This window comes from Arvicanthis niloticus, unplaced genomic scaffold (genome assembly GCF_011762505.2).
Source record: "Arvicanthis niloticus isolate mArvNil1 unplaced genomic scaffold, mArvNil1.pat.X pat_scaffold_474_arrow_ctg1, whole genome shotgun sequence".
Taxonomy (NCBI): Eukaryota; Metazoa; Chordata; class Mammalia; order Rodentia; family Muridae; genus Arvicanthis; species Arvicanthis niloticus.
The window spans coordinates 49,619-57,413 of NW_023046108.1; the positions used below are offsets into that span (position 1 = coordinate 49,619).

At 45.2% G+C, this 7,795-nt stretch overlaps 1 long non-coding RNA gene across 6 annotated transcripts in view; it reads right to left on the reverse strand.

Annotated features, from left to right (window-relative positions):
• LOC143433858 (uncharacterized) overlaps window positions 1-2,496 on the reverse strand; it is a 47,701-nt gene extending 45,205 nt beyond the window's left edge. For all 6 annotated transcript variants that reach the window (XR_013070326.1, XR_013070324.1, XR_013070323.1 and 3 more), the window contains exon 1: window positions 2,216-2,496. This is a non-coding gene — a long non-coding RNA (uncharacterized LOC143433858). The remainder of the gene's footprint in view (window positions 1-2,215) is intronic.
• Between the last annotated feature and the right edge of the window lie 5,299 nt (window positions 2,497-7,795).

Consider the following 7,795-nt stretch of genomic DNA (forward strand, 5'->3'; position numbering starts at 1 on the left):
CCATACAACATAAGTACCTAGCAAATAGGCAGTGATACCCTTCTAAACAGACAGTGGGGAGAAGCCACAAATGCCCTGAAATGCACATACCTACCAAGCAGACAATGCACTTCGAAACTGGACAGTAGGAGATAGAAAACACTAGAAACTGTCATTTGTGGCTCCCTGAGGAAAGGTGAACAAGGGTTGATATTTTAAAACAGTTTCAACAATGAGTCTATAAAGCATATATAAGTATGCTGTACCCAAAACTAGTCAGGTATAAAGAAATCCAGGTTGGGTTTAAAAAAATTTTTTTTTGAGACAGGGTTTCTCTGTGTAGCCCTGGCTGTCCTGGAACTCACTCTGTAGATCAGGCTGGCCTCGAACTCAGAAATCCACCTGCCTCTGCCTCCCAAGTGCTGGGATCAAAGGCGTGCGCCACCACTGCCCGGCCAGGTTTATAATTCTCAATCAACAAATAGACACTCAGATCCTTTTATAAAGTAGGGGGTTGAGGCAGGGTCTCACTACAAAGCCATGGCTGTCCTAGAACTCACCATGTAGACCAGGTTAGCCTGGAACTCACAGAGATCTGCCTGCCTCTCCCTTTAGTGCTGAGATTAAGTGGGCATCATGATGCCCAGTGACATTTATATCCTTAAAGCAACAATCTAATCTATAATTTTGTTTGCAAAATCCTTACCCAAACTGAAATTTTCCAGGAGATATTTATTGCATAGGTTTAGTACGTAGATCAAATGGAGCTGGTAAAGTTAGCAACTTAAGACACAGAATACTCCAGTTAAATCTTGAGTTCAAATAACATAGAAATAAGTTTTTAGTATAAATATGCCCCTATGCAATATTTGGCAACCATAACAAAACATGATTATTTCTTCTAAGCTCTAGACTTTAATTCAATAGCCTCGGGGGGAAAAAAACAAACTGATTAGTAATAAACTTATCATAAGTAAAGAAAATTAATAAAATTGCAAGTGGCAGGTAAAAAAAAAATATTAAACCAGTCCATTCACCTCAGCCAAATTAAACCTGAGCCTTTAGTTTTCCTTTGTTTCAAACACTAGTTTGGGCTTCCTTTTCTGTGTGGAGAGACTGCTAGGTAATCTGTGCCTTGCTTGTGCTATGCTATGCTCAAAGGAAAGAGATCAACAGAGGAAAAGCTAAACTCCCAGAAATAAGTTCTTGAGATCAAGTGCCAAGGTTCATTCTGTAATGTGGACACAAGGTTCAACCTCACTTTCCCAATGAAAAAGCGCTAGCCCTGACCTCAGCTGCCGAGTTACTGAGAACAGAGCTCACAGGCTCATACACACACACACACACACACCACACAACCTCACACACTCACATACACCACACACATACACACAAACACACCACACCACACAGCCTCACACTCACACACAAACACATACACACATACACACATACACCACACAACCTCACACTCACACCACACACACACACACCACACAACCTCACACACTCACACACACCACACACATACACACAAACACACCACACAGCCTCACACTCACACACAAACACACACATACACCACACAACCTCACACACTCACACACACCACACACATACACACAAACACACCACACCACACAGCCTCACACTCACACACCACAGACACACATACACACACATACCACAAGCACATACACACACACATACAGAGCCTCACACTTCATTTCATCCTCTTAATTCTCTCTAACTAAAATCTGGTAAAATGTTTTTCACTTGGAATTCAAATATGCTTTGATGGTGTCAATTTTTTTCCATCTTTGAATTGCCAAACAGTCTCCCTGGAGAAAGATTAAGTAGTTCTTTGGACATTAGCTAGTTTTGGGGTGTTGGTGCTATTGTTGTTGGATTGTTTGTTTGTTTCGGGTCACTTCACTGTGTTGTACATATGCAATTTTACCTTTCTGCCACTGTTACAGATGTTCATACATCTTGTGGGTCTTCCCAAGTCGGTAGGTCTCAGTAATTAGAAATTTATTCCACTGGGAAGGAAAGCACTGAAGTGACCGAAGGGAGACTAAATGCAGGGTGTCAGGCAAAGCAGCAGACTTGAGGTCTCAAGGCAGGACTTATGTTCCCACCTTGCATGCACACTGTGTGGCACTAGATATTTCCGTCCTCCAACTGGCCCATGCCTCTGTGCAGTCCAGAATCCTGGGCTTCGCAGTCCACTCACCTGTGTTCAGATCTTTCACCTTTTGCTCACCGGTGTTTTCAGACAGTCCTTCCATCCTTCGGTTTCTGGAACAGGTCGTATGAATGGTGCACACTCACCCCTTCTCTCCCCACCGGACCCTTCGGGACCACTTTGAAAATAGCTGTCAAGTAGCTCAGAAGATCAAGAGCTACATGTCCAGAAACACAAAGTGGGTCTACATAGTCAGCCCTATCCAGTAAGGAACCATGGTGCTGGGGTGCTGGAAGGGGAAGAGCAGAGGAGCTGTTCTGGCAGCTTGGGCTTTGGCCTCTGAAAACTGCTTAGACTTAGAAACTCTCAGTTGGCAAAGATCCGGAGGGAAGGTCAGGACACTGTGTCCTGCAAGTGAAAGGGAACTGGCCAAAAAGACATGAAGCATGGCAGTCACTTCACCACGTGACAACATAATTTGAGGTCAGCCTTCTCTGAGGCTACCTCCAGTACCCCAACATGTGGCCGAGAGATAAGGGACCAACACTCAGCTCTGGGGCCCCTGCACTACCCCACCCAATACTCCCAAACTCTACAGCAACTCCATAGACTAAAGTCTTTTAGGGGGAAGAGGTGATTGGTGTTTTCAGACAGGAATTTTTTCTCAATTTTCTGAGCAAACGGGGCTGGAGAGATGGCTCAGCGATTAAGCGCACTCACTGCTCTTCCAAAGGTCCTGAGTTCAATTCCCAGCAACCACATGGTGGCTCACAACCATCTGTAATGATATCTGATGCCCACTTTTGGTGTGTCTGAAGATAGCGACAGTGTACTCATATAAATAAAATAAATAAATCTTTAAAACAAAATTTTAAAAAAATAAAAAAAATTTTTCTGAACAAACAATTATCTTTAAAAACAATAACGTCTCATAAACACTGTGTCCTTCAAGAGTAGTTATGACCCTTCTGATTCACTTTATGACTTTGTGATGAATCTTCACATGACTTACTGAACAATCTCTAAGCCTGGAACTACCATGCTGTCTCCACCTGTGTACCCACCCCAAACCATCCCCTCACCCACTAACAACTGCTAGATCAAAGGTCTCTCTTTATAGGAAGACTTTGGCAGTCCAGGGGAGCACGGGGGGGGGGGGGGGGGGGGAACGGAGAACAAGGGAGCTGGACAGAAGCTGGAAGTCATCGGTCATTCTTAGGAGATGCTCTTGATGAATCATCTCTGTGTGTGTAACCTGTCTATCCTGACAGTCATAAAGGAGGAACCGAGTCTCCTAAATGAGAAGTCCCTACGGTTTTTTGTTTTAACAAGAAAAAAAAATGATGTCTTGGTTACTTTTCTACTGCTTTGACAGTAGCAGACCTTATAAAAGAAAGCATTTCATTTGGGGATTCTTGGTTTCAGAGGGTGAGAGTTTATGACCATCATAACAAGAAGCATGGCAGCAGGCAGATATGCATGGCTCTGGAGCAGTCGCTGAGAGCTTACCTCTGATCCACAAGCAGGAGGCAGAGAGAGAGAGAGCTAACTGGGAATGGATTGGGATTCTGAAACCTCAAAGTCCATCCCCAGTGGCACACTTCCTAAATTCTTCCCAAACAGTTCCACAAATTGAAGACCAAGCGTTCAAATAAATGAGCCTACGGGACCCATTTTTATCCAAATAGCCACAATTGGTATGCATATGATGAAGATGGAGAATCTCATCTGGTAAATATGCAAAAGGCAAATGCCAGGCACTAAGGAAGAAATCACAGGTCTTCACTCCATGGCAATTTTATATCAAATCCAGAGAGAGCCTGAAACTATAATCCAGAAAGCATGTCTGGAGAGTGAAAGCAACCAGACAAGTCATTTAATATGAAAAGAAACAATAAACATCACTTGCCCATTCATTAGACAAACGTTCACTGAATAAACTCTAGGTCACAGCCTGGGGACACACGGAAAATCAAAGATGCCGTGAAAGGATCTAAAGGAGCCGACTGGGGCCTCAAGGCAACAGTCTCAGGAGATCAGCATCTCTGACCACACAAATGGGGGGGGGCATACAAAAGTGCCCACCCCCATTCAAGACTGGAACCCTAAGGGAGACACCTTTAAAAGACAAGGAAGCAAGTAAGAGAGGATATGGCTTAGCAAATGACCAGGGGCCAGACATGAAGGGCTTCCTGCACATGTTTGGGGCCTAAAAATATATCTCAGGGTCTCCAGGAAGCCACTGAAGGAGCAGTGATCTGACCCCAGCCACTCACACAATGAACGTGAGGTAAACACATGGACATAGACTCAGATCTGAACCTCAGCCGTGTCTCCTGTCAAGTTCATCACTTTTCAGTGTTGCACTATGAAGTGGGGGTTTCATTATTTAACAGGGTTTCCTTAACAAAAAGTAAGATAATTATATCTAAAATACTAAGCACAGATTTTGCAGTGCAAGCTCATTGTTGTGACTATACCCAGGCAAATATTAACTTGGGATGGGCACTGTTTCTGTCCTTCTTCCTGCCCATCAAAGAGATTTGTACCAACCCATTTTCTCTTCTTTCTCCCTTCCAGGAAAGATGGTTGCTGTTTTCTTGGATTGGATCTGAATTGGTCACCCAGTCTGAGTTACAACATGCCAAAAGTTGGAATTCCAAGGGCCCACGGCAGTGGCAGTCACTACCCATGAAGCCTAAAGAGGAGACATAGAACTTGGTGACAAGTCTTATCAACCGTGTCTGTCTGTCGTTTGTTGTGACAGAATCTCGCTATGTAGCATTGTCCCTCCTGCCTCAGACACCTACTACTGAGATTATAGACATGTACCATCACCATACCTGGCTGAGATCCCCCTATCCTCCCTCCCCTACCCCAATGGAGAAAAAAGTGATGTGGGATGGGACTGAGGGAAACCCTAGGCACTTCCTGATGCCAACTCTAAGGGAATTGGTGTCAGGCTTGGGGGAGCTGAGGGTAAAAAAGGAATGAGAGGGAGGCCAGAAGGAATTCAAGTCAGAGTTGTACTCAGATATCTTTTAATCTTTAAAAAATTTTTCCTAAATAGGCAAAAATAAAAATCCTTTTGTAATTAGCTTGCCTCTTGCCCTGCTCCCTATGACCGCCCCTGGACATGGAGTATGCAGACTGCGTCTGTAAGATGGAGAAACCTTAAGTATTGGGATGATATGTGCGTGCCGTCCCCAGGGATGTTCTGGGAGAGAAACATTGTAGTGTGTATTGTCTTTACAGACTTACTAGATTGTTCCACAAACACCCCTCAAATCTTAGCGGCGTAGACTCACAAGCATTTCCCTGGCTCCCATTATGTGTTTATTGTAACTAAAGACCTAAAGACCATCAGACCCCCTGGAGCCAGACAGAGAGGCACACCCCTTATCTACACCAGCAAGGAAAAACTGCAGAGCCACAGTTGCTCTGGGAGGTTCTACATAGAAGCCTGTCACATCCAGTGCCATTCCAAGTCACACATGTCATCACCAGGGTGGGGCATATGTCATCTCTAGGAGGGGCTGAGACCACTCAAGAGCACAGCAATTTTTCCCAGATGTTTGCTGGCACTGTAGGGCAATTCCTGCCTAGGCACCCCTACTCCTCTCTAATGGGGGCCTCAGGAGGCTCAGAGTATGAAGGAGGTGACACAGGGACAGCTCTCCATTAAAGCACAGCACTAACGTGGTACTCAGCATAGGCAGATTTGAGCAAATTTTGTGGAAAGGAACAGGACTCTGAGGGGCCAGGGAGGCAGACAGTGGACAGTTAAGACCACAAGAAGGAAGCATGTGGCGACCTGAAGCTGTCGGGGGTCTTTGAAGTCCCTTATTGAAAAACGATATTCCTGCATAGGGATGACAGGGACCAAAGCAAGACCAGAAGAGTCCAGGGTTGAATGGTCATAGAAAACAATGGCCACTGTCCATCCAGGGTGTCCCCCCAGAAAGCCCTCCCTGGTACCTGGACCAGGCTGAGCTGAAAAACACCTCCAGCTGCTCTCAGGCAGAGACTTGGGACTCAACAATTCTCTGTCATTTCCTGCACACCAGTGAGAACTCCAGACCTCCCAAGCCCACTGTCATTCATCCAGGCAAGGCCAAGAGGTGAGCAGGGCCCGCCTACAGAACTTCAGTGAGATGTCTGAAGAGGTCTTGCCCACTGTCTTCAGCATCTTTCTCTACCACCCCTGATTACACAGCGTGTCCTTGGAAAGCCTTAGTCCTTACCCTCCTTTCTTTTAAAGTGTTCCATCCACATACACATACTGAAAGAGCATAGTACAGCAGGCCTGTGGTAATTACCAGGAACGGAGCAAAGCACTTCTGTCCTTGGGCAGCTGCTGTTCCCTCAGGAGGAAGCAAGGATCAAGAGGAGGCCTTAGAATAGGTTCTTCACTTGGCCAACAGTGAACAAGAAGCCAGCCAGGGGTCAGGGTAGCAGCAGTTGATTCAAGGTTTGCTTCTTCTCCAACTCTCACTTCTGCTCTGGGCCACGGCAAAGGAGATGGGGAACTTGTGATTCAGATCTTGTCATCCCAGAGCTGTGTCACCCAAGGGACATGTGTGCTCATGGTCAAGCAAGGGCTTCAACCCTGACTGGACTCCCTCCCCATTCTCCCACTGAGTGTCTGTGTTGCTTTGGATAACCGACTTCACCTCCCCGTGCCTCAGTTTCTTCATCGATTAAACAGGAAATCACAATAGCATCAATGCCAAACTTGTCATGTAAATTAAATAAGTTAATAGATGCCTGCTACTCAGAATGGAGCTGCCATACAACAAGAAGTAGCTGAGCCTTGGCAGTGTTCCTTATGCAAGCATTAAAAGTTATTTACATTCATTTTAACGCATTATTTTTAAGCCGTGCTGAAAGTGCAACAATCTTTCATCTGCCACTCCTGGAAGATGCCTCTCTCCAGCCCGCCAGCTCCAGCAGACTCTACAGGTTTGTCAACGGGAGTTTTTTAATTGCATAAATAATTCATGAACACATTCTGGTTGAAAGAGTTAAGCAACATAGAGAGGGAGGCTGAAGAGTGCCTTCAAGCTCTTCCCACTGCCTCCCACTATTGCCAGTGTGGGTCCTGCCCAGCCCTTCCACACAAGCATAGCCACAGACACTCTTTGAAAAGCCCCATTACTCAAGATCCTTTCCAATAGCTGTATAGCCTGCCGATTCTCCAGAGAGTTTGTAGATTTTCGGATGCCTATACAGTAAGCCTGCTTCAGAATGGATATACCAGAAAGTAGAGTAACAGATCCCCCATTGATGGGTGTCCCTTTGGTTTCCAAACTGTCCCCTTTGAAGCCTGCAAGACAATCGGTATCTTTGTGTGAACACATTCACACGGGCAAAGGGCAATTTCTTAGAACAGACTACAGGAAGTAGGTTTGTTGGATCAAATAGTGGGTGAATTTTCTGTTTTGCTAAATACTATCAAATCGCCTTCCCATGTATACTCCTACCAACTTGAAGATGGGGGAGGCAGGGGTATTTATTTTTGTTTTAAAGAGGGGATTCCTTTTAGTTGACAGTTGTTTGTTTGTTTGTTTGTTTGTTTGTTTGTTTGTTTGTTGTGGGTTGTGTTTGTAGGGGTGTTTTGCTTCGGGC